Raw genomic sequence first — 25751 nt, forward strand, 5'->3', positions numbered from 1 at the left:
CGCTAATAACAAACCCCTGAAACATGGGAAGTTAATCCAAAATATTGATGATCTGGTCACATCGAATGGGATGACCATCTACTGGAAAAAGGTCAAGGGTCATTCCAAAGTAGAGGGACCAGACAAAACTGGAAATGACTTAGCTGATCAGCTGGCCAAAACCGGGGCCATCCAAGGGGATCTAATCGAAATAGAGTCCCTGTTGGGGTAAATCCAGGTCACTGCTATCACTAGGTCCCAGACAAATGCTCACAATGATCTTTCAACTGCCCAATGGAGTAAGGAGACCCCTGATGCTGATTTAATCACAGCTCAGAAGGGGGATCCAATTATTGGTAAGTTTTACCAACACCTTGAGGACCCTGAGAACTTTCCCCTGACGGATACCGATTACATTGGGAAAGAGGACCTAAGAGTGTTGATGAAATGTCCAGAAATGTTCTGAATCCAAGACGGTTTGCTGGTAAGGAAATCCAAAGCTGGCCACGATCAGTGGGTGGTTCCTACCTCATTCCGAAGCCTGATGTTAAGTCACGCCCATGATGCGGCCACCGCCGGTCATAGGGGGTTTCACACAACACTGGAAATCTTAAGAGAGGTTGCATACTGGCCACACATGGGGCAGGACCTCGACCAATACTTGAAGGGGTGTCTTGTGTGTGCACAATTTCAGCCATCATCCCTCACACACCGTGCGCCTCTCCAAAAGAGGGGGGTGACACTGCCATGGTCAGATTTGCAAATTGACTTTGTAGGCCCTGTGATTCGCTCGTCTAGAGGAAACAAGTACATGTTGACCGTTACATGCTTGTTTACCAAGTGGGTGGAATGTCTCCCGGCCCCAAATTGCAAGGCAGAAACAGCAGTTGCCCTGATGATTAACCACATCTTTTCCCGTTTTGGTCTACCTCAAAGGATTGAGTCAGACAGAGGTAGCCACTTCACCAGTGAAGTAATGACAAAGATGTGGGAGATTCTGGGGGTTAAAAGGAAGCTACACATTGCTTACAGGCCAGCTTCTTCTGGAGCAGTGGAGAGATATAACCGAACCATTGTGAGCATCTTCAAAAAGTTTGTGGCAGATTCTGGGCCAAGTTGGGATATCCGATTACCTCTGGTCCTAATGGCCATCAGATCTACCCCTTCATCTGCAACCAAAATGCCACCATTTGAGTTGATGACCGGACGCAAGATGGTGCTTCCCCAGCATTTGCTCTACAGGACTCAAGAGCAGACACTGATAAATGCCTCCACAACTCATGAGTATGTGGAGAATTTAAGGAAACACCTTCAGCATGCTTTTGCCTATGCTCAGCGGAAACTAGAAAGATCAGCTGAGAGTATGAAAACCCACTATGATTTGAAAACTACCCGAAAGGAATATAAGGTGGGTGATCGGGTCTATCTATACAATTTCCAAAGGAACCAGGCCAAACAGCGAAAATTCTTGCCTACATGAAAGGGACCGTTTGAAATTATAGACAAGATCTCCTCTGTTGCCTATAAGATCTGCATCCCCAAAGGCAGTCTGGCGGAAGGGGAAGACAAGTGGGTACATATAAATCAGCTAAAGTGTTGCCATCCCAGGCACACTCTGCAACAACTGGAGGGATCCACTGGAATCCCAGAGGAGGCCACTCCAGAGTAATTCAGTTCCAACCCTAAAATATTCCACAGATAGCATATAAAATTCTGTGATCCTTGTGTATATATATATGTTCTTGTCTCCTAATTTAAAAAAAGAAAATGTATATGTTCATATCTTCTGATTCATAAAATGTATATGTTCGCCACACCATTAATAGTGGTGAAGAAATGTCTACGGATAGGTATTGCCGCTTTGCTTTATCATCCTAGGAGAGATGAAACCATGGAGACTGGCCAAGGAGGACGACCGGGGACCGGGAGCAGAGACCCGCGGGGCCTGGGGTACCGCCCAATCCTCCCATCAGGACCAGCAAGGAGAACTGATTGATCGACTGGAGGGAGTAAAAGATGCTGAACTGTGCCATCCATGGAATTAGAAGAAGAGGAGGCGAATATCCCAGATCTTGCGAGGTCCATCAGCGAAAGGAAAGAATGGCCATCGCAAGGGGGGGGGGCTTGTGGGATGTTTTTACCCATGCATCCAAGCCCTACAATAAAACTGTGCAGTACTGGCATGGAAAACATCATGATGGCCAGAACTCCCCAGAGAGTGCACAGGGAAAACATGAAGAATAGGCTGCCACCCATTTTTGCCTATGTTGTGAGCACAGGAGGGCACTGCCTAAAACCGCCATTGGGCTACACACACAGTAGCCTGAAACCATTGGGAATGGCAATGCTGATTGCCAAAAAGCAACTCAGAACTGTGGGGAATTCATTTTCTTAATCCCAAAAATGGTTGCATTACCAGTACTCACCACTATCAGAAAGCCGGTGTTTTAAAACCACCAGACTTTTGTGTAAAACTGAACAAATGAAACAAAACCAGACCAAGGAAAGACTTGCTAAGAGGTGGATACAATGTAAAAATATATTCTGAAATAACTTGAAGGAAGTAATTATTTAATGTATAGGTAAAAATTGTCAGTTTGATTTGAATGTAGAAAACTGGGAACAAAAAGTGACATTTAGCTGAAACCTGGCTTAATGAAACTGAATTCTGCCTGACAACTACCCCCGACAGGAGTTGAAACTGGATCAACAGCCACTCTTCCCGGGCCTAGCTGCATCCTGCCGCCCCTTGCCAAAAGGAGTTGACACCTCTCTGATTAGATTAGGGGTGGAGCACCTGGGAACTGGAAGGGACCGAACAATGCAACTTCCTTGACTCAGGCAAATGTTATATTGGGGGCATCGTAAAATAGCTTCCTCTTGGGAGAAACTGGGGGGACAGCTGTGCCTCTGTGAACAAGCTGGCTTGGGGGAAGTGGATAAACCAGTTATTCCACCATGTGATGTGGGAAGCCACACCCCTTTTTGACCAGGGCATAATTTAAAAAAAGATGGACAATTCATAGTACGGACTTGTCAGAATTATATAAGTAATACCATTATTCTTGTGATTTTTCGGTGCACATTTTAAGAGGCGTTAGGACCCTGTGGTGTATTCTGGGGGGTTGCTAGGGGAAAATAGGGTCTTACTCCAAATGTCTGCATGTTAAAAATCTGACACTTCATCAATTAATGTCCATACTCCTTGCGCACATGTGTGTAATTTTGGGTAAATGTCCGATATTGCAAAACCAGTTAAAAAGCGCAAAATATTGTCATTTTTGAATGCAAGCCCCCAGGAAGATCAGAGGCGGACAAGCATGGACCATAAGGAATATATAATGTGTACATGTAATTTCAACAAACTGTGTATCTGGGAAAGATGTATTTGAATCAAATATAGATTTGTGGGCAAACTGACCAGGGGAGGATCCTCTGACCCATAAACAGACCTCATCATGATGACAATCCATTTCCTTCCCCCAATCATGGGAGAGGGGAGAATTGGGCCAATGACAAGTAGAGAGGGGCAGGCTTAGCTAGGCCCAGGCACACACCCATTTTCAAAACACATAAAAAGAGACTGCTGGGACAGGTAGAGACATTCAATTCCATTTGCTGCGGAGCATGCTGACCGACGACTTCACATCCAGAGATCCAGACTTCAAATCCATCAATCTCCAGAACCTGTAGCAGAAATTAACTCCAGAATTTGTAGCAGAGAGGCCTGAATCCACCAGCTGAATCCTCTTCAGCAGGCCTCAAAACTAACCAAACTATTCAACAGCCGGGCGAGCTGTTTGAAGTTTTGGCGAGAATTTTTGCAAGAACCTGTAGCAGTACCCAGAAAGCAGTGTTACATCCAGAATCCAGAGAGGATAGACCAGCAGAGCAGAGCTGACCCAGATCGCGGTGAGCAGAACCGGTGCCTGAATGACCCGCCGAGCAGACAGAACCGCAGCCAGACGTGTTGACCAGATCCGTGACGAGGCCTAGCTCACATTTATATTGTGAGTACCTAGCAGAACTGTGCAGAACCAATCTCTTAGTTAAAATAATCTAATCCAAACTATTTTAACCTAAGTAGAACTGCCTCCTAGAAATCGTGTCATCTGTCATTTTTAAAGCTGCACAACTGTCACCTCTCAATTCTGCAGCTGCAAGCTGTCACCTGTCATTTTGAGTTTACTTTAAATCCGAAAAACTACCTTTATTTAATCGGCCGTATCTCTGGAACCGTTTGTCCGAGGAACGAGATTTAACTTTCCTCTGAAAGCTTGGAATCTTAGCTTTCCAACAAGCCCAGAACTGACATCCTACTCCTTATACTTTTTCCGCAATCACGATTTACGGACTCATGAAATTTACCGCGATTTGCGATTTTGGCTCAATTTCTCCACTTGTCAAAATAGCAGCTCCATTCTTTCTTTTGTTAAAATCCGTTTGCAACTTGGTAATAACTCATAGAGCATTGTTAAAGTGAGCCTGAACTAATATAAAGTAGCCATCACCTACCCTGACCCTCTAGATGGAATTAAAAGCAATTTTAGCACCTTTTCACTTCCTTGCAAACCACATTAAAGTAATTCGCCTGTGCTTAAAACTCATCCCTGTTTTCCCTAAGCTTGCTGGGAGAACTGGAACTGTGTATTGCATTATAAAGTGTGATTTGTTGGGATTCTTGAAGACTGTGTGCTCTCCTTCCATTTCTGGTATTGCATAGGGGGGAGTGAATTGTCAAAAGAAAAAGTGATCTTATTACCTTTTGCTAAAATCATAACAAGTTATTTCTGTACTGCATTTTATTCCACCTTGCGTTTCCTTGAACCATATAAAGCATTCTTTCCCACCTTGTTCTTCTGTTCCTATTCATAGTTACCTCTTGCTGATTACTGCTCATATTCACAAGTGTAATATCCATTATCAATTTATTTATAGAAGTGTGATATATATATTGTTTAAATTTTCAAATAAACCTTTTAATTAGCAAAACAAACCTACTTCTTGGCTCAGTGGGGTCAGGGGATTCTAAGAGGGGGGTGTTATACAAGGGTTGTCATCCAGAGTACTGAACTGGATATAAAAATACATCAATAAGGGTTTTCCTCAGCATACCAGACTAGGCATTGACTTAGCTGTAGTGTTGATTGAATATTGCTTACAATATTCAATAGCTGAAACCACCCCACAAAGAAACTAGGAAGATAACCTCAATTAAAACTCCATTCGAAAGAGTTGAAGCAAAGACAACAATCTTTACAGAGCACCCATTAACAGGTCAAATGGATAAACAACTCCACAACCTTAATGACTGGATAAACTACGGCTTGGCCATCTTCACATTGAAAAACGGTTAAAAAAACACACAGGAGAAGCAACTTGCTACATGGTGCACTACCAAACTAAACCGCATGAATAAAGAAAATTGGAAAAAACCAGAAGCAAAAACAAATTGCGGTCAAAGAAATGTGCCTACTATCAACAGCTATGTTTCTACAAGGCAGAAATCAAAGCCAAGAAAGCACACTAATGCCTGCTCACCACAGCCAAAAGGGATTGTTTAAGATCATACAGCAGCCTACAACACAAATCTGACTCAAGAACTCTTCAACCAGATTGATGTGCATTTCAGCAAAAAGATCTTACAAATCCAGTACTACCTGGATAGTAAATGACCAGCACATTCCTACGCTACCAATGACACATTACCTCGGACAGCAAGCACCCCCTTTCTAACCTCATTCTGCCTCATCTCGCTACAAGACATACTGGCTACCATTGACTTCTGCAATCAGCTGGTTCCCCAGAAGATCTGTGTCCCCCTAACTTATACCAAACATCCAGAACTGACACCCATCTTCTTATCCTGGTTTAATGAGTAAATCACTACTGGGAGTCTCGGACTGCTTTCGAAGTCACCTTCCATCAGGCCACTTCTCAAAAAGCTACCAGCTGACCCAAACAACTCTACATTACTACTGCCTCATCTCAAACACTGCTTTCATTGGAAAAGTACTGGTGAATGTGTATATGGTCAACTTTGGGGTTTCACTGAGATTAATAACATTCAAGAGTATGGGTTTAGAAAATGAGAAGTCCAGAATCAACTATGCACTCAATGTTGGAAACACTAAAGAGCAACACAGAGGAAAATTGCAAGAACGCACTCGTCCTACAGGACATCTTCACAGCTTTTGACACCATCCGCTAGTGCCAGCCTTAGCAGCGGTAGCGCAAGAAAAACTTGGCGTGCTCTTGGTCAATGCATGGGGGAGGAGGAGTACAAATGTTTTCAAACTCCCCACTCAAGCCCAGGAGCAGGGATTTAATCACTGGAATAAGGTGCCAATGAGAAAACATCAGGACCCTATTCTAATGAAAACCTGTGCTGGAGCGGGGAGGTAATCACCTCAATTGGGTCCCGATGCGAAAGCATCAGCACCCTTCTGTTATTAAATGCACCTCACTCGTGAGCTGGAAAGCCCAGCGCCAGCACAAGAGCGGGTGCTTTTAATTTCAATAGTGTACCTGCTGCGCCTTCTCCCACCAAACCAGCTAAGGTGAGCCCTTGGAAGACTCCCCTGAGCTGGGATGGTGGGGGGCTAATGGGGCCCCAGGCAGTCGCCCGGGCGGCCCTGCCCTAACGCTGTACCTGCATCAACAATGAAATTCTCTGAAGGAGACTCAGAGAGAAAGGACTTAAAGGATGTGCTCTACGCTGGCGCACCTCCTTCCTCACTGGTCGAACCAAAACCACCATCATGGCCCCATACAGGTCCAAGCCACACATTCTGAATGGTGAAGTACCACAAGAATCCACACTGACGCCTATTTATTATCAACATTTACATGACAGCCTTTGTGGGCCCAAGAAAAACAAAGGAGGTGATGACTGGAAGGTTGAGAATTAATATTTTTGGACCTCATCAGTCTTTCTGGCCTCACCTGCTACAACTACTCAGATGGCACACAAATAATCTATAAACACATGAAAAACATTTCAACAAACTCGGCAGACCTAAAGACATGCCTTGTATGTGTGGACGCATGGGTTACAGACAACAGACTAAAGCTCAACCCTACGGAAATAGAATTTAAGCTTTGCAATTCGGCTTCTTCAAACACCATCTCCATCCCCTGACCTGATGCGTAGTTTACATACCCCATACCATACTCCACAATAAGGAACCTCAGAACCACAATGGGCAGTAGCCTCATTGTCAAACCACAGATGAGAGACATTGCACATACCATTCCGCCTCCGTGATTCCCGGAATTACCGGGGCATTACAACCCCGGTTTTCTGGGAATCACGGAGGCGGAATGGTGTTAATCCCCATACCCATTGAGTCCTATGGGACTCAATGGGAATGGGGATAATGGAAACACCAGCAGCATCTCGTAATGCTGCCGGTGTTTCCTCGTCCGCCTGCAGGCGGGCGGTGTTAAACCCGCCAGGTCAAACCTGGCGGGAACATCACCTCCCGCCTGCAGGAGTCGGGATCAGGCGGTCCGGAAACAACGGTGGCGGCCGGTTTACCGCCACCGTTATTTCCGGACCACCTGACTTGTAATGTGGCCCATTGTCTTTTCCAACTCTGCATAGTACCTTATTTATCCTTCACCCACAGAACCATGGCCATGATATCATTAGTGATAATACGACTGGACTACACAAACAGCATCTATCTCAGACTCCTGCAATACCTCATGGAAAAATTACAAAGAGTCAAATATGCAGTGACCAGACTAAAAAAAGAATATATTTAAAAACCCACTGCATCCCCCACCACTGTTACCATCAAAAGGGGCCATCTTCACTCAAAAGGAAATTCCAGAATTACATACTCTAAGGGTCCGGTAATGCCACTCAAGTCTTAGTTCCCAACCTCAACAGGAAAAGGCAAGAAGGGTCCTCATTCTCCCTACTGGCTACCAAACTGTGGAACTCCCGACCGAAGCATACTGTATGGAAGAGAACCACCTGACGTTCTGTAAACAGCTCAAAACATGGCTCTTTAACTAACTGAACTGGGCAAACAGCAACAAGCCACGACTAACACTATAGGAAATGACCCGATACTTGTGCCTTGCCTTGTACAGGGCAAAACAAAAGAGGTGATGACTGGAAGATTTAGAATTAATCTTAACCTCTGGCATTGCTCTGGGCAACACTCCAAACCATCGTTCTTCACCTGCCAAGCCATTGCAAAAGAGGAAACACCATATGCAAATCAAGCTTAGTCCCACCCCAAAAGGTGTCTGGTTGCCTTGTACAGGGACCAGACACCTAGAGACCAAACAAAAGCACTGTACAACGTATACTGGTCCGCTGTACCTCCCACTTAGGGAACCACAATCCCACATACCTATGCCACTAAAATGTCACCACGTCCCCTTGTCATCCCCTAAGGTGAGCATGCGCTACAACAATAGTAGGCACTGTAACTAACAAGTAAATCTTAAAAAGAAATGAGTCTGCTGTACATCCTGCCACATGATCCACTGCAGGCAAACAATCAGAGATTGATACCCCTAGGCTCCACATCGAGGGCTCCAAAGTCTCACAAATTTCACCTTCTCAGAACCCTCTTCATATTTCACCTCAAATACTGTTCAACCCTAGACCGAATTCACTCCCCTCTTGTACACACTTGCATCTTTAAAACCGACCTTGACACAGATGAATTCCTTCTGGACACCACCCTTAAAAAAGTACAGGTCCAGCTCTAACTGCTCTTCTTGGAATAGTCAACACCTGCTTCAGTGAGGGTACATTCCCAGAGCAAACAAAACCAAGCAAACTACGGGTCGATCACAATCCTCCCATTTATGTGCCAAGTGATCGACAAGGTGAACGGGTGATAGCAAAGGGGCAAAGCACAGGTCATGGAAGCAAGACCACGCAGAGCAACAGAGGTTTGAATCCCAGATCCGCGCTAGAGACCGAACTCAGGTATGGTATTAGGCGAGACCGAACTCAGGTATGGTATTAGGTGCGTTATAAAAAAACAATTAAATAAATAAATAAAACAAATAAAGGTAGTCGCTAACAAACTATTTACAAATATCGGGCAACTCAATCTGCTCCTGGATTTCCAATTCTGCTTCCACACCAAATGCAGCACCCAATCAGCCACCATCCAGGTGGCCAGACAGCGCCCTTCAGATTATCGTTATATGGGACTCTAGCCTGCAAGACCTCCTGGACCTCACAGCTGCATATGACACAGTGAACTATCACACATTGCTCACCCTCCTGGCACACAGGATGGGTTTCTCTGGCACCATCCTCAAATGGTTCACCTGCTACAAATCTGGAAGACACCAGGCTGTCCAGATGAGCTCCCTCAGGTCTGAATGCTGTCCCATCGCCTGTTGAGTACCTCAGGGTTCCATTCTACACCCAGTCATCTTTAACCTCTATATGGAACAGATGACGCCAACATCGTGATACACCAGTACACAGATGATACATGTTGCACCAAAAGGTCAAGGTCGCACACGATACTGCAGCCTTCACTAGCCTTCGCTCATGCCTTGCAGCCATTTAAAGGCATATGACTTTGCCTACTTAAAGCTCAACCCGACTGAGAATGAATTCATAATCCAAGACCACTCAAAGGTGGCTGGATGAAATGCGCTTGGAGGGATTCAACCCTCATCTCATCCAGTCAAAAATAATCCACAGGCTTCATTGTAGTAACCAATTTTTCCTTCCAGTAACATATTGCGAAAGACATAAATGTGAGGCAAGGGTGTGAGCAGGGGGAGCAAGTGGAAAGAGTGTAAGAATATTTTTGAAATATCTGGGCATAGAACAGAGGCACCTCAATGTGTAGGTACTGTTACACGGACTCTTAGATCAAGTACAATGGAGATCATGTAATCAGGCTTTTATGTGTTCTCAATGTTTTCTGCTGAAGAAGATACTGTAGTGGGCTCGTTTGCCATGAAACCACTGGACCCAGGCTTCACTGTAGGTAAGTTTATTGTCCGTTGGTGTACATGAGGTAAGTGACACGCATGCAATTTTCATAGACAAGAACACTGGACATCCACACCCAGTCAGCTCCTAGATGTAACTGCCACTCACCGAACACTCCAGCAGTCACACAAAACATCCCACAATGACCTCACGACATTCCATTGCCTCTGCATTACAAACCACAACGTATGCAAGATCATAACAGATACAACCACCAAAAGAGCAGCTAATCGTTTCACTGGCGACAGGTGAGACATCTGCTATTTTGTTCTTAGGTTTGCTATATATTTTGGCAACTCTTGTCACACTATTCCTGTGTTTAAACAGCACTGACTGCATGTCACCTTGATATATCCTTTATAATGCAGGTGCCTACGTGCGTCGCTGCACATCTCTCTACATCAGAGGACCCCCCAAAGGTTTGCATTCAGGTGCCTATATTTCCGTCCTGCAACACCCTAGAGCCCTTCTGCTGCTCTGAAGCCTGTTTCCTAGTCTCCCTAGTGCTGGGCAGGGTTGTAAATAGAATTTTATGCTGAGTCATCCGAGGCACCAGGAGCCCAGTGTTTGCTGGGAACCTGATATGGGCGCATTGTGTGCGCTTCCCTGTGTCTGTGTGGGGAGGGGTTGAAGAGGAACAGATCGGATACTGTTCAGTTTCTTGGAATCCGCTCGTGCTTGCATGGATCGATGGTGCAGTCTTGTGAATTTTTGGTACTGCAGATTCTGTTCCTTATTAATCTACACTATTTCTTTTCATTACTTTTGTCAATATTAAACACAATCTGTGGCGATTTTACAAGCTTTGAAATTGTTCTTTTAGTTTGAAGCTATGTAAATGAAAACCATAGTCTAACAACAACGCACCCCTTAAGTAATTAACTACAATATCTAGCTCCTTGTTCAAACATAAGCGGATGGTGTGAGGTGGTGTTAGGGTGAATTCTCTTCTAAGGCTAATTTCCCTTACCTATAGAGTCCCCCAGCAGCTTTGCTGGATTTGAAGGGTTTATTTTTTGTTCCTGCTAAGAGTGAGACTCTTTTTCCGTCTCTTAGATAGATTGCTGATGTGTGTTTTAGGCCATCTTTTGTGATTATGGTGTATGGGGTTTTTCTCACCCTCATAGGAATCATCTTTTTAATATGTGTGTTAAACAGCACCCTCAGTGCAGTAACACAGGGGTGTCATAGTGACCCCCAAACATAGACTCCATACCCTGGGACTGACTACTGTCTCCCAGGGCATGTAAAGTCACCATTGACTTTACTATTCAACAGTTATGAACAAAACCAGTACAACCCATCTTACTATGGAAGTACTAGAAAGGGTTAATAGTTTTTCCCTAGTGTTCATTTTCAAGAGGGTACCGTCCAATCCCTCTCTCCAAAGTTTCTGGCTGGTGGCAGTGGTTACTACTGTAAATATTCGACCGCGAATATTTCCCTATGGGATTTTCCCATTGTTCGAGGCTACCACTTTTACTGACAGCCTCTAACATACCGCCGGTTTATTGTAATATTAATTTTACTCCGGTAGGTTTTTATTACCAGATCTTTGATAATAGTTCTTTCTTGTGTCTTTCTCTGAAATCCTAACCCGGGTCGGGGATCCTTTGTTCGTCCTTTTGGCGGGCTTCTGCACAGAAGCATTCCTCTCGGCGCCACTGAGTCTGGGGTAGACAGGATGTGTGGGAGGGGGAATAGGCACCCTGGACAGGGTTACCTAGGCAACCCAAGTTGCACTCTGCCCTGATAGGCTGGGGGGTTATCCCGCCAGGATATCCACCCCACTGTGTGAGTGACAGCTAGGCTGTCTGAATGGGGGTTTTTCTGCATAAAAGCAGGGCTCTGAGGACTGGAGGACAAGACATCGCCACTGGAACTAAGATACCCGAAGAGGAGAGAAGCTGAAGACATCTGTAACGACAGAACCACCGGTGAAGCCCTGCTGCAGATCCTCACTACTTTTCTCCAACGACTTGAGAAGATCTTCCCTTGTAAGAGTCTTCTTCCCTTGAGCTTGTGGGGCCAACCAGTTTGCCAATCGCCTTCCAGGACCTTCCAGCACTGGGAGACCGGATAGCCAGTCACCTGTCCACCACAACCGCGATTTAAAGGAGCGTACCTTTTATTCGTCTTGGCATCACCACGTCTGGCTTCATCCCTGGGCAGTGCAGTAACTCGAACCTTCCTCCACAACGAGAGCATCTCTTCCTCTGCTGGATCTCCCAAACTGCAGGAACTGCCAGGAACTACCACCACCACAGGAGCCTCTTCTACTTTTCAAGGTACATTGTTCTGCCAGGCCTCTCGTTTCGCTGGGTACAGCTAAAGGTGTTTTAAATCCTTTACTTACCTTCTGGGTTGGCCGGCCCTTTCGTCTAACATTATATTTTTACATCTGCAACCGCCTTTGCAACTCGTTAAACAAAGACTTGACTGCAGCTTCTTGAACTGGTTGATCCTGGGCACTTTGCCTTGTACCCTTGACTCTGGCACAGGCCTATTGACTCTGGCTAAATTCGTTACAACTGCCTTCTCTAGATTGCTTTTCACTAAGAAATGTGTTGGCGCATCTAAACCTCTTATAACCACCTTTCCTTCTTTTTTCTATATTGCTGAAGTGCCATTTGGCTTGGTTTTCATCAAAGTATTGCTTATACTACAGTATTGCCTTCTCTAACTTGTTCACAGTCTAATTGGGAAGTGTTGCTAGTGTGTTTAGGAGTCTAACCCTGTATGACTTGTCCTTTCCCTCTCTCTGAAGAGTGCCATTTCTGCTTAGTTTACACTGTGCCGTTTTTCTCAGTTTTCACTCTGGCTCAAACTTGACTACAATTTAAATAGGGAGTTGTGTATACTTTCCTTGACTGTTTTAACTTACTTTTATAATAGTGATTTGTGTGTGAACTTAAGAGTGTGAAAAATAAATATATATATTCTTTTTGATACAAAGCTTTGGTCAGTGTTTCCTTGTTCCATAGTATTGTAGTCCTATTGTGTAAACCCTGAATACTGCTCATCTCCATCTTGAGATAAGTCTGACTGCTTAGCTACAGCTACCAACTAAATCTTTGTGGTACAGACTGATACCAAAGGGGATATATTGCATATACCTGTAGTCTTAATCTTCTGTAGTGCTCCCTAAGGGAACTGCACAGGATTCTGCCTAACAGGTTGTGTCTCCACTCACAAGGTCTACACACACGTTGTGCCAATTGCAGCCTTTTGTTTGTTTCCAGTTCCTTGTTTGATATTTTCAGATCTTACCAGAGAGAGCTTTTTATCTTTCCCGCTAGATATTTGCCAAATAAAGAAAAAGAAGGATTAGCAAGTCAAACGGTGTTGGCTGTAGCTAGACTATTACTTTGGTTGTGCAGGCCACAACCCGGATCCCTGGCCGATGAACAGGAGAGACAGCCAATATGGTCAAAGCAGTATAGCTTCTGCAGAGGATTGAAACAACTCTGGACTTCACTGGCCACCACCCACACCCACCCACCCATTGCCAAGAATTGCCATCAACTACTCAAGAACTTGCCCCACTGCCAATAATTGCCATCAACTGCACAAGTAATACCACATGGGCAGAAGATTGCCCCATTGCCAAGGATTGGCAACACCTGCAGAAGGGCACTTGCCTCATTGTGTAGGATTGCTATCAAATACCAGGGTACCAGTTCCATTGCCAAGTATTGCCACCACATGGCCTTGCGTTTGCCTCATTTCCAATGATCTCCATTAAATGCACAGTTTCTCGACACACTGCCAAGGATTACAGTACAAAATCCCAGAATCTTGCCCAATTGGCAAAGTTTGCATAAATTTGCCCAAGTACATGTCCCTTTGCTAAGGATTTTCTTCACCTGCACAGGTCTCCTTCACCTGCCCTCATGTAGAGAAGAAGCCCCACCTCAAGCTTCTTGCCCATATTGCCTATATGTTGGGAACCAGAGTGTGAGGCACGTGCAGTACCAGTGAAAATACTGATACCAAGGAGAATCCTGAAAGCAAGGTTCCCATTGAGAAAGCCATATCTACATACAAGACTGTATGATGGCCATTTGAATGAAATCCCAGAAGAAGCATGAAAAAAGAGCAAAGGAGCAGACTGGTGATGTCATGTAAAGTAATACTGATGCACATCGAAGAGATGCAGAGACAAGGAAGTGAAAATAGTCCATAAGGCATCAAGAAAGTATCAAAGCTAAGTGACATCTGGGGCTCGAGATGTAAAGGATTATGCTACAGAAACATTTAAGATATCAAGTCATATTACAAGTGTACAGATGCAAAGAAATGCAAGCAGGTGAGATATTCTTAAGGCTAGCTATGTAGTGAATAGATTGCGGCAAGCACCAACGTATACATATATAGGAGTAAGTAAAGAATTGATGTTTCCACTACGTGTTCTAGCAGAGCTGGACCAGAGAAGGAAGGCCTTTTCCAGTGTGTCACAGTAAAAGAAAGCAATTGAATTACAGGAGTGAATCTCAGAAGGGTGAGGCTGGATCAGCCCCCAAGAAGCCCAGGTCGTATTGGACTGGGATGAGCAGACAGTAGTTACAATCGTGTGAAAGAATGAAACTCCTGTTCAGAAGACATGAACGAAAACAAGGAAGACACCAGAGGTTAATTAAATAACAGTATTTTAAATGCACCAAAGCTCAAATTTGTGGTCTTCAGTCATGTGGAGGGATGGAACTGGACAAACATGATGAACCACACCTACACAGGGAGGCAGAGCATGCCTCTACTCCCCTGAATTCTCCAGAGCAAGGAACATTTCCGAGGCCAAGTTCAAAGCCTTCATTGACGTGCAGACCACTGAGGTGATGATGGATAATATGCTAATTGGTGAGAAGCTATGGTTCTGACCATCTCACCAGCATCTGAAAGTCCAGCCTACGTGCTGCTAACGTGGGTGGAAAAGTACTGATGGATGTAAGAGTGCCAACCAATTGTAGGGGGCCGCGTTATTAAGAGCCCTATAGCTTGTGTAACCAATGGGGCGTCGTGTATTTAGTGACGTTCATAGTGACTTGTTTGAGGGGCGGGCTTAGTAGTCCCACCTGATGTTGAAGAGCCTATCACTTTTGTAGACTAGTATGGAACGTATGCATAGATGTTCTCTTCAAGCCTATCAGATTTGCCACTAGGTTTTTGTAGTTTGCCACGTAGGATGATGTTAGCAAATGCATAGGTTAACATCATCAATGATGAGTTTTTGTTATAAAAAGAATGTTTTTTATGAAATGCATTGAGAGACCATGCTATGAGACGTCCATTGTACTCCCTATTTTAGATAATTGATATTAAAAGAGTCAACTTTGCCAACTTCCTGAGTCGTTTTGATTATTGATGTTTGAGTATCCTCTGCATCCCCATTCATCTCAAAGTATTGCTACCTCGTCTTAAAGGGCTGGATCGGCTGTTCCAGTTCAGTAATAAGGGACAAGATCAAAGAAATGTCATAATTACCAATGTAGAGAAACCAGTAGGGAAAGAACCCAGAGCGGCCCTTCGTAATAAAGTATTGATATGGCTTTGACAGAAAACGGGGTCAGGGATTATCAGAAGTTTGGATTTGAGGGTCCTACATAGGATGGAGCTAGACTACTGGTGTTCCCAGAAGAACAGGGATTGTATCCTTGTGGGATGCAGGTCTAGTAACTTGCCCTGCTTTTTGAGTATGTGTCAATCATGGCACGAGGGAGCCTCATCTTTAAGACTGGTAGTTGACTGAAGGTGGACTATTAGTCTTTCTCTGAAAGTTCACATTGTTTTAGATGTATAACATTTTGCTTTTTTGATTACTGTTTCATTTTTATATTCTGAACTCATGAGCTTGACAATGGTCGAACTGTAGTTATTTGTTTCTGTTGTGTGTTTTTGTCAAGCACTATTTTGCCTACGGGCCTCGTGTTATGCGCTATATAAATAAAATCACATTTTAAAAAGAATGTTTGGCATTGCATCCTGTTGTATACAACTGAGATGGCCTTCAAGACGGGGACTGGTCCGGTAATAGTTCTCCAATCCGTCAGAACCTTGGAAATCTTAAAGCCTCTGCAATGACCAGGGGGACAACCATTGCAGGGTGTTGCCATCTACATATTCAGGACTGGCACATAACTCACACCAAAAAACAGCTTCATGAGAATTCCTTTTGAAGTTCATACATTATTTGGAGATTTCCTAGAGGACAATGTCCCAAGGTTTCTAAGGCAGATAAACACAACAGGTGGGGGGAATAAGAAAGAAATGTGATTCAAAATCAAAAGCCTGCTTCTCTTCTGAAAGAAATTACAAATCTCAGGCTTCTAGCTATGGAACCCGCAGGTGACCAGCAAATAACAGTTTGAGATAGGCGCAAAGAAGAAAACATCCACCGTCCCATTCCAAAATGCAGAAGTCCTGACACCAGGCCAGTTGGGGGTCACACGAAATGGTCCTGGCAGGAATGGTGCAAAATCTTAAACGATGCATGGGTCAAAAGGATAGTTTGATGGGGTAATTGAAAGAGCCCCTCTGTCTCCCCAAGAATTATGGACACTACTTGGGCAATAGAAGGAAGTCCACTCCTACAACTGGAGGAAACTGGCAGTGGCATATTGTTTTCTGGTCCTCAGGGGCAGAATAGTGCTGCTTCAGACAGACCACAGTTGTATGTTATGTCAACAGGCATGGGATTCTCGCTCGAAGTCCATGGATCTCCTGGCAAAGGATCTGGGGGAACAGGGGCATGGGCTGAGGAGAACCTCTTATCCCTCAAGGCAGTACACATCAGGGGGATGGGCAATGTAGTGGCAGACTGGCTGAGCAGAGGATTTCCATCTGTGGAGTGGGAACTTCGGGAGGAGATGTTTCTCGTCATTTGAAAGAAAATCGGATCCCCATTATTGATCTCTTTGCTGCTCCACGAAATGCAAAGACACCAAGTTTTGCTCTCGGTTCCCTTGCCATGAAGTCTGCAGTAGTCATCCTTGAGATCCCATTTTGGGCCTGCAGAGGCTGGTTCCCTCTCCTCATGAAGCTTCTAATGTCTCCGGTCTTTCTTCACCCAAGAAGTCCACGTCCTGTTATTCAGATACAGTGAATTGCATGCCCAATATGCTGGTTTAAGGGGCCTGGAAATTGAGAGGGGAAGGTTACATTGCAATGGCCTGTCTAGAGGGCTAGTCGAGTTCATGTAGAATGATGAGGAATGTTCTACCTTGAAAACCTGTTATAAACATTGTCGAAACGTTCATGGTTGGTGCAGGTATCAGCAGTCCTGAGCCAAATTCCCAATCTCCTTCAGTTTCTTCAAGATGGCTTTAATTTGGGATTCTCAGTCGCAAGCTTAAGGTCTGAATATTCTGCAATCCGAGTTTTCAGAGAAACAGGGGGAAATGTTTCTGAAGATCATGCACTGAAGGCTTTTGAAGAGTGTTTGCCTTTCTAGGCTCCCATTAGACTTCCCACTTGTCTTAAAAGCATTACAGTCAGCTGACCCTCTGGAAGAAATATTGTTCAATCTCCTGTCCTTGAAAGTGTTTTTTTCTTATAGCCATCACTAACAGTGGGAGGTTGGGGGAACTGTGTGCCTTGAAAGCAATGCTCCCTACCTCGTGATCCAGGAGGATGCCCTCTCTCTCAGATGTGACCCAGCCTTCCTTCCCCAGGTGGTCTCTTAGTGCCACATGTCTGTGGAAATTGATCTCCCTTCATTCTTCCCTGTCTCCTCCTCCACAGGAGTGTTTAGTTGGTGTTGCCCCAAGGTTCGGTCCCCATTCACCTAGAATGCTCATAGGTCTTTAGAAGATCCGATTTTCCTTTTTTGTGACATTTTGGAGTAATATTCCAGGTTGGAAGGCCAGAGTACCCACGGTTATACGTTGGCTTAGGGAAGCCAGGTCTATTGCATATGAGTCATCTGGATTTGGATCTCCACCAAAGGGTCAGGAAAGGTCGGCTAAAGGGCAGAGGCAAATGGGTGTGTCTATCCTGGACATTTGTCGAGTCGATACCTGGTCAGACATAAAACATTTATAAAGCACCATTTACACAGAAAGGGGGCAGGTGCTTTTGGAACTGGGGTGTTAAGTGTGGTGGTACTCTAAATTTGCATGTTCCAATTTGTTGCTATTTTAAAACAAACCAGTGATGGGTGGTGTACCTGATATCTATGTTCTGAGTCATTCTTTAGGCCCATTCATAACATCAAGTTGGTATACTTTGCAAGTAAGTACTGCGACGAGGAAGAGGAACATGGTAGTAATGCAGGGATTACTTATCGGTTATCTTCATTCCTCCTAAGCCTACTCTTCCTTTTCACCATCCCACCTCACCCACCCGACTTGGAATGAACAGGCCAATGATATGCGAAAATTAAATGAAGTCCATCAGGTGTGAGGGAGGTGATATTCCTAGTAAGGGGAGGCGGGACAGGAAGTAAAAGAAAAAGAGAAAGGGTTTATTTTTAAAAACAATGGGCAACCTCAAAAGTAAGTATTGTGCCGAGGAATAGTACAACTAGCAGTAATGAAGATTACCAATAAGCAATACCTGCATTATGCTGTGCGTACAAAATGTAGTTAGGCAGAACCTAGCACTCTGCACTGCAGCAGACATGCTAGGCAGAATGGTCATGAATATTCAATACATGCAGCCATCCTTACACCTAAGCTGTGTGCCAGCCACTTTTCCTCCACCATAAAATATGGTATGAAAATGCCACCAACAAAAACAGTAACCTGTCCCGTTTCCATCTACACAGATCCATGGGGGCCTGCTCAGATCAGTGGTACCTGCAGGGCATTGACAGAGGAAATAGCTCAAATAGTATTACATCTATATCTAAATAGAGACCTTATGGTAAAACTATTTTACCCCTTTGCACCTACAAATTGCCTAAATTACAAAAATATATGCTTTTGAATTAAAATATTTCTGAAACCCTCCCAAAAAATACTCCTATTGGGATGGGAACGAACTTTGCACGCCATAAAAAATGTATTTTTCTCCTAACTTCAAACAAATGGAGTTACAAAATCTTATCTGGAACTCTGCATTAGACTGAGGTGTACTAGGATGTTAATAATTGATGTTATGATATATGATATGGCATTTGTAACGCACCTATACACAAGTGTTTCAAGGTGCAACCGGGTAAGGAAGGGGGAACAGAGGAAGGACAGAGACACCGATCTTACTAGGCCAAGTGACATTGAGATGACGCAAGTGCAGAGGAAAGGGGAGGGGGCAGTGCTGTACATGGGATCAAAACAATAACAAGAAGTGCGGCCAGCAGGTGGCATGTGCAAGGGTAAGTGCAGACAGCAGGTGTCCAAAAGAGCAGGTAGGGGGACTGTAGGGTTACAGATACAGCCAAGTGCAAGGGTTGCCGGGAGGCAGTGCAGGTGTGCTACAGAGCGGGCAGGGACCTGGGACAGAAATCAGAGGTTAGCCAGAAGACCAGTACAGTATTAGACAGGAAATCAGTAGGGGAGAGGAAGAGAGAAGGCAGAAGCAAAGAGGAAGGTCTTGAGGTACTTCCAGAACCGGAGATGGTTCTCCTCAAGTTTTAGAGAGGCAGGCAGGCTGTTCCAGAGGTAGGGCCCAGCCGAAGAAAGAGATCTACAACCAACTCGCTGCTTGGAGAAGCGACAGACCTATAGGCAGTTGGAGGTGGAGGAGCGAAGAGCTCGAATAGGAAGGTACTTACGAAAAGAGAGTTGGAGGTATTGAGTACCCAGAAGGCCTTGTGGACAATGCTGAGGGTCTTGAACTTCATCCTCGCAGCCACTGGGAGCCAATGCAGAGATTTCAGTGCTGTAGAGATACGATCCCTGGAATTGAGGAGAAGGACAAGTCTTGCAGTCCTGTTCTGGATGAGTTGCAGAGGACGGAGAGTAGAAGCACGCAGATTTAGAAAAGGCTGTTGCAGCAGTCCAGCCTAGAGAGAACAAGAGCTCTAGAGACAGTGAGCCTCTGGGGAAGGAGAGGAAAGGAAGAATGTCCTGTTACTTTATACCATGAAGGTATAAATGAAACAATCCAGACTTGAGATATGCATTCAGAAATAGAAGCATCAGTTATACAGCATAAATATCATGTTCAGCGTGAAGCTAGTCTAAGTGTGAAATGGACGAATCCGAAAAACTCGAAGAAAAGACCAACTTTTTTTGGCTGATTTTATTCAAACTTTTTGCACATTTTTTTAAAAGAAATAGATGGGGGTGGGGTAACGGTATAACTTGTGGTAGGGGGGAATGGGTGGGGAGTGTTTGGGGTCTCCCCACCCAACCGTGCATTTTGCTTTTTTTTAAGTGCAAAAAAGCCCCAAAACATTTTGGTAATTTGGCCCCCCAAAAAAAAGTATTTTATTCCTCGATTTATTTTTCAGTTTTTTTCATGGACAATCAAATGGACTAGACATCAATATCTGGTCATTATGCAGATCAGAAAAAACAATCATATCAGATGGTTGACTGCCTTGAAGCTTGCTACAAATGTGCTTTTCTCTGAAAGTCCCTAAGGAAGTTGAAACATTCATAATGGGAAAATCTTGGACTGCAAGTCCCAGAATGCATAATTAAAAGCTTGGCTGCTCCACCATCTCCCGAATGAAATGGGGCATGTTGGCATGTATACTTGAGCCCGTCCCAGGAAAACAGATGTCCTTAAATTTGTAATAAATATATTTTGTGAGACGAGTAAAAAAGAAACATTGGCAATGCCAACAGTTTGGGCTTTTCTGTAGGCATGGGAAAGGCACTTGGCAGTGGTATTAAATGGGAATTGATGGTAGAACGTGCAAAATGGTGCGAGTACGTAGGCATCTAATAGCAGTGCCTGGCAAATGCCTGAGACTTTTACACAAGCTAAAACTGATGGCTTTAACAGTGCGTGTTTTTAATAGGACTTCAGTGAAGGACGAGTGTTTATAAATCAAGTGGCTGAAGGCAGGCGTGGTTGACATTTTCATTAGACCAGTAGCATGATTACAACTCCAATTAAGTCATTAACTCTGAGAAGAATGCTTTGAAAAATCACTGGCAGGCACTGAGTGCAAAGTTTGATGACAAGGCTTACTTGTAGTGAGCTCAAAGAGTTCCCATAAGCAGGTGTTTTGGGCGTGGAGGGGCAGGAACTGGGTGGGAATGGCCAAAGGAATTAGCATGTGGGTAGGCAAATAATCAAACAACACCTACAAGCTGCGTGTCCTTCCTCATATACCATTTCCCCCTAGATGGACGCTAATGAAATAGTTTCGGCTTATAGGTGTCACTAGTGACAGCTAATAGCCCAAACTAAAAATGGGGCATTAGCCTGGGCAGTGACACAGACTGTAACTATACAATATGAGGCAGAAGGGGTAAAAATAAGAAGGTATATTGTTACTTCGCCACATTTAAGGAGGCATTTCCGGAAACTCAGCAAGCAGCAATGTGCAAATTGAACAACAGAGATATATAAAACAAACGTAAACACTTGACCAGCAATCAACATGTATGATAAGATAGTGGAATGTCGTTGGCCCAGCGTTCGTGTAAATTAAACTATGCAACAGTGGGAAAGTGTCAAATTTAGCTTGGAAAAAATGTAATGTTTGCCGACCTTGGGTTGTGTGTTTCGGGACATGAGAAAGGGCATGGGGCCTGGTGCATGAGCAGCCCGGGAGTCCACCAGCATCATGGGCCGTGGAACTCCAGCCCATTTAAAACAAACAACAAACAACAATGTGTAGGCATGGGATAGGCATTTGCCAGGCACTGCCATAATGTTAGTAACTGGCCATTGATGGTAGCAGCTGCAAAATGGTGGGAGTACCTGGGCATATAATAGCAGTGCCTGGCAAATGCCTAATATTTATACAGAAGCCAAAACTGTTGGCAATGCTTGTTTTTAATGACTTCAGTGAAGGACAAGCATAGTGTAAATCGAGTGGCTCAGGGCAGACCTGGTTAAGACATTTCTATTGCACCAGTTTCACCTTTACAGATCCAATTAAGTAATTAACGTTCAGAAGGCTGCTTTAACAGACACTGGCAGGCAGGTCGAGCTCAAAGTTTGATTCGAAGGCTCCATAAACCCACCGCAAAGAGATCTTAGGAAGAGGTGTTTTTGGGGGGCGAGGGGCAGGAAGTGGGTGGGAATGGCCATAGGAATTAACATGACCATGAGCAGTCAATGGGTGGGTAAATAACCCAAAAAAACCTACAAGCTTTGTATCCCTCCTCATTTACCATGTGTCACTGAAGCACCAACCAATAGCCAAAAGTAAAAACCACAGTATAAGCGCTATACAATATAGTGTTAAGCACCCGTTCCGGTGTTAAGGTGTTAACGGCCTAGGCGTTAAAGCCCCGAATGAAGCAAGGGCTTTTAACGAGTGCACCGGGATGTTAACACCCGTTCCAGCCCTTGGAATGGGTGCATGATGATATTAGCATCCCGGTTCGCCAATCCGGTAACCCAGGATGCTGAGAGCAGTATATTTTCTTTCTATGTACAGGCCACATTGCAGCGTCCTGTTCGTGGAATGAACATAATTACATAAAATGGCCGCCCCAGTACTGGAAGGCGGGGTTGCTTACAGAGCCACTCTTCCATTTCCATGGCAGCCGGCAAAGGGAGACAGAGCAAAGATGCGGCAGTGGGCATTGCCGCCACCACCACAATCAGGTAAGTGGACTAGGGCAGATGGGTTGGTGTTATTTAAAAAATGAAGGGAAGGGAGTGGGGAGAAGATGGCACTGCAGGGTGGGGGAAGCAGGGTGGGGTTCTATGGAAGGTGGGTTTAGATGAGTAGTTCAAGCCCGGTATCCAAGGAACCTGATTGGCTACCCCCTCCACCCCAGGTGCTAATGTCGATTACACAGAACATTGAGCAACACTCCTTAACTAAACAGGGCACACAGTCAGAGGCGTTGCTAAGGGAGTCCTGGGGCAGGGGGACTATAACCCCCTGTCTTTTGGTTGTAGCCTCAGATAGAAGCTCAGGGCCCGAATCCCGACATTAGCATAGTCCAACATCTTTTCCAGACCTAGCAACACCTCTGCACAGTTAAGAAACCTGTCTCACTTCGTGTTGTGTGATCCCAGGCAAATGGCATCACCCTCCTCAGTTCTGTTTTCTTGCGTTCAGTCCTTGTCCAGTGTCATTTGCTAACTGTATCAATTTCCAGCGAACTATCTGAAACCACTTGGCATTGGCAGCTGCTTGTATTACGGGTACTAATAGCGATGCAAAGAATGTCTCTTCCTTGTTATACTGTAACGCTCACCTGGTATCCACGAGGACATCACTCAGCCTGTTCTGACCTCTTATGACCTCAAACCCTTCCTGGAAGTCTACTCGACTGGAGTCTGGGCCTGAAACACAGGACTGGTAGAGTTTAACTCCCTATTGTCTCTGTGTGCTTGAACCCCTTCTTCCCTGGGGTCCAACCCTTCCCTTTGATCCACAGCTCACCTTGTTTTCTTGGAAAGTGTGCTCTCCGTCCTGCTCTCAGCGCAGGAGCGTGTTGATTGATGCGGGCTCGTTGCTGCCTAGTTACTTCACTGGCAAAAGTCAGACAGGTAAGTATAATGAGTCTTTTTAACAGTTCTCTAACTTCGTTCCTTTCCTTCCTTAGATGATGGACGGCATCCGGGGATGGGGACGTGCTGCTGAGATGAGTAGCGCTGAGGGTGAGTGAGAGCGCGATGCGTGATGCGAACCTTTTTCTATTTGTATTGAACTGGGTTGTTTTTCTGTGTCTTTTAGGTGCCGTGACGTTTTCAGCGTGGATGGCGGTTATGAAGAAGAAATGCAGTGAGTAAGCGCGGTATGCAGCGCCTCTAGATGTTTCCACACTAACCTGTAGTGTCTTTTCCCTCTTGCAGATGGATGAGAAGTTCCGGAGACAGAGTTCCCCCAGAGCGGCTGGTATTCAGGTAAGCGTTTGAAGCTCGTACAGTCTTTAAAAATAAGCAAATATTTGCTGAATGCTTACTAATGCCTTTTTTCTGTTCTTTCTGGCATGCCAGGATAGGAATGACACCGCCGAAGATGCCCGCAGAACAGAAGGAGCGATGAATGATGGGCAGAAGCGCCGCAAGGTAAGGCTGTTCCTAACAGTGTTCTTGTTCTTGCAGGAGCTGAGCCCAGAAGAAAGATGCAGGCCTACTGGAGACCGATCCAAACACAGTGAGTGTCACGCTGCAGGTGCAGAAAACACAAAGCATGTTTCTCAGCCTGGGCATGGCTTAAATAGTGTCTGGGTATCCCAGGTGTCTCTGGGCTGAACCACACCCAAAAGACTAGACTGCACATGCAGTTCTGGGAACCAAAATACGTGGGGGCATCCATCTTGTCCCCATCAATGCACTACAAGTCCAATCCCCAATGTTATCCTATGGGAGTGAGTAAGTCTGGTGCCACAAGCGCCAAGTCTGACTCCAAGTGGGTCTTTGGAGGGATGGAGAGGCCCTTGAGCGCCATGTAGGTGATCGTAGCCTGGCTCCAGCCTGACATCTTGGAGGGCTGGGGACATGAGGGGCAGGAATCATGACATATACAGTCTGTATTGATTGGTATTTCTTGGAGGAGCTGTGATGAGTCTTCAGACAGATGATTGGATCTCTGCTTTCTGAGCAATGTTTCCTACTTTTTCTTCTCTGACAGGCTAGGGAATATGGGGGTGGCAGCAGAACCACAGTAGAGGCATATGACACTGGTGCTGGCGTTGAGGTGTGCAACCTACCAGGTCCCACTATTAGGTGTTCTTTGGGGACCACAACGAGAGTGGAGTGCAGTGTGGCCAGCAAGCAGGTCCCCTCCATCGTGGTGGCAGGTGCAGAAATGCCTACTGATCACCAACCCAGTAATTGTTCATCACTGCTGCTGTTCCTTTCTTGAGGTCTGGGATGTATAATGTCTTGTTGCATCAGTTGTTGGGCCCCACAAAGACACTTCCTTCCTTGTAGAAACACAATTTGTAAGTGCTTCACAGTCTGCATAACATCAAATGGACCAAACACTGAGTCTCCAAAAGCAGAGTTTCTTGTGGCATCAGTACCTTGGGGGCCCCCAACGCATGTGGTATCAAGGAACAAATGTAACAGTTCCCATTAACCCTCTTTATCCCCACCAAGCTAATTTCTGCGTACCAACTATTGCTTAATTCTGGGTTGTGCCCATCTTCTGTCACATCTAAACCTAGTCCTCTATACTCATCATATTTGACTCTCTTCACTTGTCTTTTGAACCGTTTTAATGCAGTAACTTGTGAAGCAGTAGAGGGAATACTAAAATGTGAACTTTTCAGGAAACACATTGGGAAATAATAATGACAGCAAGCTTAGCGAACGTTCCCATTTCTTTCTGGGTAACATTTATGCTAATAACAGTGGCATTGTCTTTCCCAGTTCCCCTGATCATTGATGGGATATTGGCAATATTGGAATCCCGCTTTCCCCCGCTTTTATATGCCGTCCCCATATAACACTACATCCTAAATATATTCCTAATCCATATCTAGAACAGCCAAACAGTCCAGCTACACAATGCATAGCACAGATATAGGTAGAGGAAAACACACTTGCTGCAGAACGCTCACTATGATGAGGTTGTAAACGTACACCAAACACAGTAGTAGGAATTTGTGAGTTTAACATGGAAAAGGAAAGAAGAAAGATAGTAAGAGGAGAAAGACAATACACATAAATAAAAGTGCAAATCATATAAAGCATTGTTGAGATATTGTGGCGGTATACGGGTAGCAAAAACACACACAAAAATGGTACCATAAAA

This window comes from Ambystoma mexicanum, chromosome 4q, assembly GCF_040938575.1.
Source record: "Ambystoma mexicanum isolate Mex_15411 chromosome 4q, UKY_AmexF1_1, whole genome shotgun sequence".
NCBI lineage: Eukaryota > Metazoa > Chordata > Amphibia > Caudata > Ambystomatidae > Ambystoma > Ambystoma mexicanum.